The sequence below is a fragment of the Oreochromis niloticus genome, linkage group LG3, assembly GCF_001858045.2.
Source record: "Oreochromis niloticus isolate F11D_XX linkage group LG3, O_niloticus_UMD_NMBU, whole genome shotgun sequence".
NCBI lineage: Eukaryota > Metazoa > Chordata > Actinopteri > Cichliformes > Cichlidae > Oreochromis > Oreochromis niloticus.
Window position 1 is genome coordinate 30,345,931 of NC_031967.2, and position 12,434 is coordinate 30,358,364.

At 41.5% G+C, this 12,434-nt stretch overlaps 1 long non-coding RNA gene across 1 annotated transcript; it reads right to left on the minus strand.

Annotated features, from left to right (window-relative positions):
* Positions 1-1,308: 1,308 nt before the first annotated feature.
* On the minus strand, positions 1,309-11,403 carry LOC100707337 (uncharacterized). Its single transcript, XR_003219030.1, has 10 exons — positions 10,968-11,403; positions 10,112-10,403; positions 9,893-10,029; positions 9,454-9,748; positions 4,489-4,640; positions 4,114-4,405; positions 3,808-3,953; positions 3,320-3,575; positions 2,094-2,272; positions 1,309-1,997 (listed from the first exon to the last, which is right to left on the minus strand). It is a non-coding gene; the product is annotated as an uncharacterized LOC100707337 (long non-coding RNA).
* Between the last annotated feature and the right edge of the window lie 1,031 nt (positions 11,404-12,434).

Sequence of the window (12,434 nt, forward strand, 5' to 3'; positions counted from 1 at the left end):
TTACTCTACATCTCCACACAGACATAGCAGTGCTGCCCTTCCCTCACAGCTAACAGTAATGCTATTCTAGTACAGGCTCTGGTTTTATCTCATATTGATTATTGTAATTCTATCCTTCCTGCCTCACCACACAGACTTCAGCGGATTCAAAATGCAGCTGCTCGTGTTTTTATTAGAACAGGTTTCAATGGACCCCCGTCCTTCAGCAGCTTCACTGGCTTCATGTAAAATACGGCGATGATTTTAAGATTCTGCTTCGAACTTTCAAGTCTCCATAATCTCTCTGATATTCTGCACATCTCCACTCCTTCCTGTACTCTGAGATCATCCTCCTTTTTTTACTCTTTCCCACACCACATTTCCTTTCTGCTAAAGCATATAGTTAGGGCTGGATCAGGTGACCCTGAATCCTCCCTTAGTTATGCTGCAATGGGGGGATTCCCATGATGCACTGAGTATTTCCTTTTCAGTCAACTTTCTCACTCACTATGTGTTAACAGACCTCTCTGCATTGAATCATGCCTGTTATTAGTCTCTGTCTCTCTTCCACAGCTTCCATCCCGCTCTTAGCCTGGTTCTGCCGGAGGTTTCTTCCTGTTTTTCCTTCCCACTGTTGCCAAAGTGCTTGCTCATAGGGGGTCATATGATTGTTGGGGTTTTCTCTGTATGTATTATTGTAGGGTCTACCTTACAATATAAAGCACCTTGAGCTGACCGTTGTTGTGATTTGACTCTGTATAAATAAAACTAAATTGAAATTCACAATATTGGTTCTGTCCCTTTAATCTTTAAAGCCAGCCATAAAACACATTTTAATCTCACAGATTCTGTTTGATTGTTATTTATTATTATTAATTTTCAGACATCATCATTATTATTATTCTAGACCAAAATTTAAAAAAAGACAAAACTCAGGTGTATGAGTCTTTTTCAACCCTGAAAATTTAATATGGGTGGCTGCTGTATTGCAATGTTAGAAACTAAAAAATGAGTGAAAAAGAACAAAGTTTAGACTTGTCACTATCGGGATTATTATAATTAACTAAAAATAACAAATAAGATGAAACTTTTACATACTGAAAGAGTTTTGTGATGTAACTAAATCAAAAGTGACATTATAGAGGAAATAAATGTAGTGTTTGTTAATTTGGTAAAAATGATATCAGAACTTCCCTGATGAGGCATCGATAGAAACTCTGGATCTCTACAAGACTGGTTCCACTGCTTTTGAAATACCTAAAGAAAGTGTGTATAAGCGAAGGGCAAAGCATGGAGACCACACATGACATAACTTGTATGAGAGGCAAATTTATTAAAACCCAAAAGTTGAACACGTCATAAATTGTAAGCAAATCAACAGATAAAGCAAGCTAATGACAAATACAGCCAAATGACTTGAAAAAGAGAGAAAGAAAGAGAGAGGCATAGACTGGTAAGATATATTAACCAAGATGGCAACTATTACTCTAAATAAGCTGCTTCACTACAAGCCACACAAACCTACAAGTGGATGTAGGAGCCTAAGAGCACCACAGGGCCCTACTTGTATATTTTTTTAATGCAAATTCAATTCATTTGGTGAATTTGGAGTTAAGTTCTGTGTTGTTTTTAATTGTAATCTACATTTAATTGCTAACCTTTTTCATATAATCCAGAACCATCTTCAGAGTTACATCTGTTAATTGAATGAGGTTCATAAATATTAATTACTGTTTTTTTAAACTAACAAACAGGAAACATGAGTACATATTCTATGATCATTATAGTATGATGCTGCGATACAATATAACAAGCGATTTAGATCTGGCATTCAGTTGTAGACTATGACGCTGCATTTGGTGACCAAACTGTCAGTTATATATATGTATGTGTATGTATATGAAAACTATTAGTAACTTAGAAGTATTCCGATATGCAGTATATTGTTGGCCTTTACTTTACAGTTGTGACATTCTTGGTGCTGTAGAAGTCCACTCTTTGCACATTGTCCCCAGCACCTAAATGAACAGAAGGTAGAGTAATTAATCCTCAGAAGCACAAAACTTTCTGAGGAACAACAGTGCACACATGCATTAGTGTCGTCTAAGCCCGACCTGATTGGCAGATGAAGTTGAGGTGTTCCCCACAGTGCAGGTCCTGCCACAGGAAGTGCTCTCCATTGCTCATAGCTCCACACGTGCTGGAGTAATAGTAAGGGACAAAATCTTGTGGCCAGTTGAAGAAATTCATGGAGTGTCCGGACATCCAGAACCAGTCGTCTCCACTCAAGGATCTGTTGGACATAATGAATCAAAATACTGCCATTTTTGTAGTCTATGGATTTTAACTGCTTTTTCACATTTTCAAGTTATGTGGTCTTTATGATATAACACCAAATCCCTCCAAGCATTCATTCATTTTCTTCCTCTTACCCAGTTCAGCATCATCACTATTCACTATGACCCCAATGTTGGTCCATCAAGAACTGAGTTACCATGAGGACCACTGTTGTCTTTACCCTTCACATCTTCTCTAGCTCCTCTCTCAGTCCATGGTACTTCTCCAGCTTCCCATGATCCTTCTTCCTGGTATCACTTGGGATAGCTACTTCTATCACAACATACTACATACATACTGTACAGTGGTCTTTCCTTCCAATATGGTTCCTCTTCTTTCTCCTCTTCTTTCTCAGGTTTCTGCAGACTGAAGTGTTCACTTGCACGATCAGTTGTGGACATCTTCCTGATGTACTCATGGATGTTTGTTGTCTCATCCTGGAGAGTGGTTCTGACACTCACTAGTCCTCGGCGTCTCAGGGTGCTGGACTAAGATGAACACTTCATTCCTGGTAATGAGCTCCTTGTCTTGATGTAAGTAGCTTCTACCTCCTCTTTTGGCCTGCTTATTATCCCAGCACAGCACAGGTGTTGACTGCCAGAATCTTATTCTTCCCATTCAGCAGACTTCTTGTGACTCGCCTTACTGTCTGAATGTTTTGCATGGTTGCAGCTGTCCTAGCGGCCTCTTCATGCTTCCCATTTACCTGTGGATTCCTTGGTGCTAACAACTATCCTTGATGTCTGTAATGTAATGCCTTCTGTCTGTGTAAAAGTGGAAATCAAAACCGTAGATGAGACTGGAGTTCTGACAATCTTCGCTCTCTTTGTTACCATCCGACTCCACTTCTCCTGTCTAAATGTTATTCCGATCTCATTAACACACACACACACGTTCTTAATGTGCATAAGAAAACTTGAACTATGACCTTTTGAATCCTGGATGACTCTGTGTCCTCCCTGTTCATTCATTGAGCTGTTAGAAGTATCTTCTGTATAAGTACCTGCGCAGTCCCAGCCAGACGTGGTCTGTGAGGGAGAAAGGAATGAGGCCCAGCAGCTGCTCCAACTCGCTTTGCTCCTGTTGGCTGCGAAGGCTGAGCAGGTCCCAGTAATAACGTCTACAGTACATCAGAGCATCAGACCAGCAGAGCCTCTCTCCCACCACCGTCACGTTCCTGCCACCAAGCTGCACACTCACAGTGGGAGGAGCAGGAGGAGTTGGTGGAGGAGTCGGTGAAGGAGTAACAGCTTCTGGTGCTGGAGAGAAGTTTGTTAGGTTTCTGTTTGTTTCATCCATGACTGTTTGTTTTTATTGTAGTTTAACAGGTTAAACTGTAATGTTGCCATCAGCTCCAAAAATCAAATAAAAAAAACACGAACACTGAAAGCTAGAAAGTCAGTTCAATTTCTCAAATATGAGAAATCATATAAAAAAAACAAAAAAAAAACAAGCAGCTTCCACATATACCACTAGAAAGAACGGCTATACCAGGCAGAGGAGCAAACACCTCCACTTCACACAGCGTCAGAACTCTCAGAGGTGCTGGTATGATCACATTGATGTAGCGACCTTCCATTTCATTACAATGGAATGTGTATGTTGGTGTACCTGCTAATGATTCAATAATGCCACACCTGATGGAGTTGTAGAAACATCAAAGAGAAATGTGTCAGTTTTACTTACTAAAGGAAAAAAAGCTAATATCTATTCAAACAATGTGTTGTTTAAATGGGAGAAAAAAAATGAACAAACAATTATGGAGAAATGTTCCAGTTGTCAGAAATCACGTCTCACCTCGGGTTTTGATTTCCATTTTGATCCAGTGAGTCCCCGATCCGAATCTCTACCCCAAGAATCCTTTCAGAGCAACAGTCTTGTCTGTTGATGATGGTGACAGCATTGACTTTATAGACAGCTAACAAGTCTACTCTCCACCAGGGATTTGTTTCTTCTAAAGTGTGGGAAAAGCCTGCACCATAGAAGCTTCCATTTTTGTACCCATCAACAGCTTTTGAAGAGAAATGTGGTGACGAAGTCGATGACTGTACTGTTGGCTTTTTTAAGGCCACATTTGAAAGCGGCTCCACTAAAGTGTTAAAAAGAACAAGTATGAATCAGTATTTGGGAAGTGTCTTTCAGTAGATCAGATCCAGTCACTTAAAGCTCTACCTGCTGGGGCAGCATACACCTCCACTTCACACAGGGTGAGAGTCTTCTTCTGTCCAGGAAGAAACACGTTCACAAAGCGACCCTCCATGCTGCCTCCGTCACACTGGTATGTGTAGGTTTTACCTGCTTTGATATGTGAGATGGAAGCACACCTGACAGCAGAGAGTGTGGGGAGAGTATTGTGTTAGTATTATGGGCCTCATGTTAAGAGAAATGTAACATAGATGGCCAAAAGGAACATCACTGGGTTCTTATAAGTTTTCAAAACTGTATCTAAGAAGTTATCAGTGAATTAGGTATTTGATCCTGAAGCAAGTCTAAGAAGTTGTATTGAGAAAATTGTGATGGAAAAAAACAGAATTTTAAAGAAAAAAGTAAACAGAAGTATTTCTATATAACTGGATTAAAATGGAGTAAGTTTAACTGTGAAAATAATCAAATCTAATTGAAGAAAGATAAACTGAATAAAACACAACGTGAAGCATATTTATACGTAACGGAATTTTCTAATGTAATGCTATTTTCTATGTGCTCCTCTTGTTCATGAGAATCTTTCATTTGTTTATTTATTCATTTCTTTTTGTATTATTTCAGATATTACATTACATTCAGCACCTAGAACACAAAAATTAGAAAAACACAGATACAAAAATCAACAATCTTCTTACAGTGTATGAGTGAGTGTGTGTGTGTGAGAATGCCTCCTGTCCAGCTTACGAGTTATGTGCTTTAAGGTGCGCATTTGAGAGTTATACCAGGGAGTCAAGTCCTTGTGATTTGAGGCTCTCTTTTTCAGAGGCGCTACAGTATCCAAGGTCATACATAGTGAAGAAAAAAAAGTTATTAACAAGATAATCGACCTCTGTTGAAGTAGCATAAGTAGCAGCTGCTCTGCTTTGTGTTGGCACAAGGCGTTAAAGAAGACAACAGTGAGTCAAATATACTTAAATTTAGTTACAACGTTATTAGGAATTGATAAGCCCAAAAGAATTTTCAGGAAATACTGTTAAATGTTCAGTTTCTATGCTCTATGCTAGAAACCATGGTTAAAGTGGTGGGTAGTGCTCTTTTACATTTTGAAAGAAGGCAATTGAGTCTAATAACAGATTAAATGCTGTTGTTGTGGCAGAGGTTTGGTCTGTGGCTGCATTACACAGGAGGGGTAGCAGGCTTGAGGTGCAGTGCCAGGGAGGTTGGCAGGGCAGCTGCACCTCAATTTGTAATGATTCGCTCACTCTTTTCAGTGATGTCGGGACCTGGAGAGAGGGATGTGATGTAAGCTGGTAAGCTTTCCAGCCATGGACTGTACAATGGCGCAAGACAAATCCTCTGTTCGTCGTAAAGACCATCTCAAATCACACCAAAGTGTCCAGAGTAGTGACTGCGATAACAAAGTGGTGCAGAAACCAGTGCCATCATGTCGGACCTGCAGCCTGCACTACCTCCCCAGCCAGTACAATTGCCCATGCAGTTGCTAGCGGAGATGGCAGCTATGCACAGGGAGGAGGCATTGGCACAGAGACAGCAGTTGAACAGACTACAGGACCAGGCCAAACACCAGACGCAGGTGTTGGAGAGGCTGGTCACTGCGGCTCCGCCCCTCTTCCGTTATCAGTGACAATCCCCTAACCCTAACTCTAAACCGAGGTGTTCTTGAAGGCTTTCCAGTTGCCGCTGTTGCCCACTAACCTTTTTTTTTCTGATCTGCCTCCCCTTGTCCTGAAGGTGACACCCGGCCCACAGAGGGCTGCACAAACACTGAAGCAGGAGTCCAGGCAACCAGGACACCTGAGACAGGGCAGTGTGTGGGGATCCGCTCACAACCTTTCATAGCATGTAGTGTTTGCTCTGCACTCAGCTGTGGCACCAGGTTTTCTGACCCCTCTGGGGAGGAGCAGATGGCAGGGCCTTCTCAGGAGGCGCGGCCGGCTCCGGTGATTTGGTCAGTAGAAGATTTTCCACTAGAGCAATCTCGTGATGACGGCCTATGCTCAGCCTTTGACCAAGTGATAGAAACTGATGGTCACTTTGTGCACCCTGAAGCTGCATGGACCTACCTGCAGTTCATATTGATGAAAGACAGGCTCTGCTGCAGGGGTGGGCAACTCCAGGCCTCGAGGGCCGGTGTCCTGCAGGATTTAGCTATAACCCTGGGTCAACACACCTGAATCAAATGATTATTTCATTACCAGGCCTCTGGAGAACTTCAACACATGTTGAGGAGGTCATTTAGCCATTTAAATCAGCTGTTTTGGATCAAGGAAACATCTAAAACCTGCAGGACACCAGCTCTCGAGGCCTGGAGTTGCCCACCCCTGCTCTACTGAGTGAATTCTGATGAGTGTTGGTCAAGTTACTTGAAAAAAGTAATTAGTTACTAATTAATGATAACTTCTCTAAAAAAGTAGTCCAGTTACTTTACTGATTACTTATTTTCAAAAGTAATGAGCAAAATGTCGAGGAAAAGTTTTCTAAATCAACTAACAATGAGGTTGAGTTGTTGCTGCGAGTAACACAAAAGTTCCAAAAGCGAGTGAGAATTAAAGAATTTGAAGAAAAGCTATCTGGAGCATGTACAAACTGATATTAATCTTTAATAGGGCTGTCAAAATTGAGAGCAAAAATAACAGCTGCTGTATAATGCCCTCCGCTATTTTTGTTTAATTGATCACATGACTAAAATGCAACACATAAGCACCGTCTTCAAATGTATTCATTTTCGAGAGCGTTTTAAAAACGCTGCGTTTTTCCTTGGGGAAAACGCCGTCTCAGTGTGGACGGGAAGCCAAAACGGAGAGAAAATGATGCGTTTTCTAACGAAAACGCATTAGTGTGGACGTAGCCTAAAGCTAGTTTTCGGATACGAGCCCGACATGGAACCCGACATATTAGCCAGAGGTCCCTTTAGTACGGTTCGGAGCCGTGGATCTGTTTTATATACGCGTGGAATAGTTTTCTATATGAGGCCTGGTTAAAGAAAACTGGGAGGAAGGTCCAAGCCCAGTGAAGAATGAAATCCAGATTCCTTTGTCTGCAGAGTGTAAGGAAAAAACAGCCTTCTCCACTCCATGTGGGTTGTACAATTTTGGCACACTTTTGTTTGGCTTGTTCAGAGCCCACACCACTTTCCAGCCCTACATGGACTGGGTGCTGCATTCACATGCTGCATATACTGCAACCCACCTGCATGACGTTTTCATCGACAGTAACACCTGGGAGGAGCATATGGGTGACTGCAGTCATAGATTCTCTGAGGCAGCCAAACCGAAGAAGTGTGCATTTGGACGGAGGGGGGTACAGTATCTAGGGTACCATTTGGGAGGCGGGCAGGAGCATCCACAGGTAGACAAAACAACAGCAATTGCATCCTGCCCACCTCCCAAAACAAAGAAGGATGTAAGGCAGTTCTTGGGGCTGGCTGGGTACTACCACTGGTTTGTTCCAAATTTCACAGACCTGACAAGCCCCCTGACCAACCTCACTCAAAAAGATGCTTCAGAACTCATCCAGTGGATGGACTAGTGCCAGACGGCAGGTAAAAAAGGCTCTCTGTGGGGAATCTCTGCTGTACATGCCTAATTTTTCCCTCCCTTTTCTGCACACCAGCACCTGGAATTGGGGCTGGGGGCAGTTTTGTCCCAGCAGATAAGTTGGGCCAGCGGCCCAGTTGTGCCAGAAAAAGAGAGAGTGCCTCGCGATACAGTGGGTGGTCCACTCCTTTCGTTATCACCCTCTGTTCGGATTATGCCCCGCTGTAGTGGCTCCATCGCGTGACGGATGCAAACCCTCTCAAGAGAAATGAGAGCACCTCAGTTTGAGGATAAGGTGCATTCTCCACAGAACCAGGAGGGTGTGCAGGACCCATCCCTCATCACACAGACTAACTGCACAGAGAGAGGAGAGCAGCAGCAGCTGGTCCAAACCCACATCAAGGCTGGCGCCAGCCTTGATGTGGGTTTTGAAGCAGCCTTTAGGATATCCAGTATCTTCATCTGTTGCCATGACGACATTCCATTCCCTGACATCTGTTCTTTGGGTTATTTCCAGAATCACTGTGATTACCCAAGTAAAAAGATCTCTACACTAACACTGAGGAAGACAACAAGGGTGTAGGATGTGCTCTGTCCTTATCACCTACAGCTATGTTGGGACACAAAGTAAGAGTGAGAGGTGAAAAAGTGTCCTCCTTCAATGAGAGCTTCAATGAGAGCGTGCCAAGCTCCAGCCCAACAAGGTGGTTTGCAGAGCGAGACTGTGTCATCTACAAGCGATCAGCAGTGAAGCGTAAACGGCAGAGGTCAGGGTGGTTTCAATTTTCCTTAAGTTCCTGCTAAAGAGGAACTTTAGCATGTCAGGAGTTGATTTTTAGGTTTCTTAGGTTTAGGTTTCCATCAACTCAAAGCCTTAGCTCCTTCCACAGATTTTCTATCTGGAGACTGGCTAGGACAATTACTAGTTTGTTGATTTGGCCGTATGTCTGGTGTTTTCGACAAGCCTATTGCTGATGCTCCTCTAGCTCTTTCCAGCCTTTTGCAGTCTTGTCCCTTTAAAAGCTCTTTGCTCTTGCCCACTGTGGTGGAGAGGTCGGACTGGACCAAATTGATTTTCTGGACAGGTGTGCTTTATACTCAATTAAGATCAGTTTTATCTGTAACTGATCGACTAATTTGTGGCTAATAGGAACTGAGTCAATCTATGAAAGCCAGAAATCTGACTGGTTTGTAGGGGATCAAATACCAAACGAATTTATAACTTTTATATTATAGGTTTTTTATTGATATTTTGTCCCCTGCCATTAAAATGAAACTACCATAAACTGGAGACTGTTCATTTCAACAGGGGTTAAAATATTATTAGCCCTCAGTATGCTAGTTGTCATGCTGCACATAGTATATATCTTTTAAACTTATTAAACTTATATTGCTCTTCTAAATATTCTAAAATTAACTAACTTCTCATTATTACCTGGGATTATTGTTTCCATTGTTCTCCAGTGAGTTTCCTATTCTGATCTCAGCTCCATCCAGTCTTTCAGCACAGCAGTCTCCTCTGTTGGTGACTTTTACAGCAGTGATTGTAAAGCTTCGCTGCAGGTCCACCCTCCACCAGGGGTCGGTCTCGTCTTCAGCCGTGTGGCTACAGAACCCATCGCTGTAGAATGAGTTCCGTCTGCCATCGATGGCTTTGGACGCAGTGGCAAAAGAGAGTGTAGATGACTGAGTAGCTTCTCCTTTCAGTGCCACATTGGGTAATGGGTATCCTTGAAGGAAAAACATTATGAGTCAGTATCTGCAGAAGGTGCACTGTGTGGTGATTTTAAAGATCGCATTTGGCTGTCAACAAGTCCAGGGAGTCTGTGAACTACCAGACTTCTGTATCAGCATCAGAATAAAAATGTGATTACCATAGTACACTTCAACCTCGCAGAGATTTAGGACCTTCCCACTTCCTGGGAGAAACACAGTGACATAGCGTCCCTCAATAGAGCTACATGGAAAGTAGAACGTCTCCCCACTGGGGATGTGAGAGATGACCGCACACCTGTGTATGAACAAGAAAAGAAATTGAAGGAACTATGACTGACTGCAAATTTATTATGTTAGTCTGTATCAAGCTGTTTCACCTCTCACGCTCAGGGTCACTGAAGTTTGTTGACTTTCCAATCCAGATTTCTGCACCATCCAACCTGTTTTCAAATCCTGCTCTATTGGTTATCACAACAGCACCAACTGTATACACTCTTGCCAGGTCTACCCTCCACCACGGATCAGACTGTGATAAAGTAAGTGTGCAGGACCCTTTCTGATAGTTCTCGTCTCTGTTGCCATCGACGGCCTTGAAAGCAAATCCGATGTTGTCTCCGTTTGAAGACTGCACAGCTGTCTTCTTCAGTGCCAGGTTAGGAAGAAGATGCCCTCGATGGGAAAAAAAGACATAATTAGTCAAAATTCATAGATTGCACTGGGGGCTTGGGGTTGTTCAAGATTCATTCATTTATTTGTGTACCGCAAATGTGAGAGATGACCCCATACCATTATTATTGATTATATTATATGGATCTGTATCAGGGTCGCTTATTTATTTTTTTTTACATTTCTGATCCAGATTTCAGCGCCATACATTTTTCAATTCCACTCTATTGGTTATCACTGGAGCACCAATACACTATGTCCAGGTCTACATTCCAGCAGTGGGATTGTAACGTGGTAAATGAGCAGCATGGAACAGAGCATGTTAAGCGTAAAGGTCAGGAAGAATTCCAGTATATTACACACCCAGGTATACATCCTGTTTTGGGTATTTAAAGCAAGCAGTCAAATTACTTTTGCCTTTCCCCAAATCACAAATTAACACTGACTGAAGATGGGATAGCGTTTTGATTCAGTGCTAGGTAATGGAGGTTTTGTAATGATAAAAATGAGTAACTATTATTTAAACAAAAAAGATTGTTTTCAAAAGAGGAGAAAAAAAATCTTTACCTGGAAATGCTCCAGTTGTCATCATGAAGAAAGTTCCTGTAAACATATGCAGTGATTCTAAAAATCATATAGATGGTGAAATGAACATAAAATATCATTTATATCTAATTAAACTGTAGTTTCGGAATTACATAGAAAGGCGCTCGAGGAGGGAAGAGTTAAAAGAAGTGAATGTTCCTCAGTGTCTCTGCTGAGCGAGTCTTTTAGTGTTATTTATCTCACTGTTGTTTTTGTTGACTGACTGATCTGCATGAGTATGAGTCAGCTCTTCCCTCATCACTGCTTCTAATAATTTAATACAAAGTCCAGTGTGTGTTTCCTCATTTTCTCTGTGTACGCCAGGATATGATTAAAGGAGGAGGAAATATTTTAATTGTTTAATTGTACCACAACATAGCTGTGGTATTTGGTCTGGGTTTTGTTTTAAAGATGAAAAAGTTCAAAATATCTGGTACTGATTATTTATTAGTTAAGTAACACATTTAGTTAAAGGCAATTAGGCTTACCAGTGAAGATCCAAATATAATCCATTCCACTATTGTCTAGTAAAAAAGTTCTCACATCAAGTATGACATTAAAGAAATGACACTAATTACTGGTATATCCCTGCTGAGTTGTAGATCGGCTTACTTCCTCTGTAGTTTCTTCAGAGTACTTCTAATACAAACACACAAACACTGCAGGGTGATTTAAAGAAACCCCCCTGTCTCCATACTGTACTAATTTGTTTAGTCGGAACATTCCAGCAGCACTAGTGAGTGTTTGCATAAACGACAAGACACCCAAGTGGATATTTGCATTTTCCAAACAAATTACTTTGCACTTTTCTAAAAGAAAAAATTGCATGGGAACACACCAATATGTGTTTTCAGGGCTAGCCTGTATGACAAGTGTCATTAAGAACAACAACTTTAATAACTGTTGAGTCAGTTTGTCATGGTACCTGGATTGTTGACACAGTGTTCTGACTTTAGACTTTTTGTCATTGTTTAGTTTTTCCGTGTCTTTTCCTGTTTTATTGTGATAGTCTTATTTCCTGTGTGCATTATGTTTAGTTTTAATTCCTCTGCTTCATTAGTTAGATTTAGTCCAACCGTCTTCCCACCTGTTTCCTATCCTTCCGTTATCCTGTCCATTTAAGCCCCTTGTTTCTGCTTCTGGTTACATCATCGTCTTGTCCTCATGTTTGTGTGCCCTGTTCGCTCAGTCGTTTATGTACAGTTCACCTATCTTTTGTGTCTTCTCTCTGTGTTTCACACTCATCTGATCGTGTCATAACTTCAATATTTTTAAAGCAATTACCTGAAGCAGTTTCAGTCAGGTTAATTAGGTTGATTATGGACAGTGTTGGGGAGTAACGGAATACATGTACCGTTGATGGCAACGTATTTAAAATATGACTAACTCTATTCTGTTACAGTTACCATTTAAAAAGGTGGTATTCAAAATAGAGTTACTTTGTTGAAA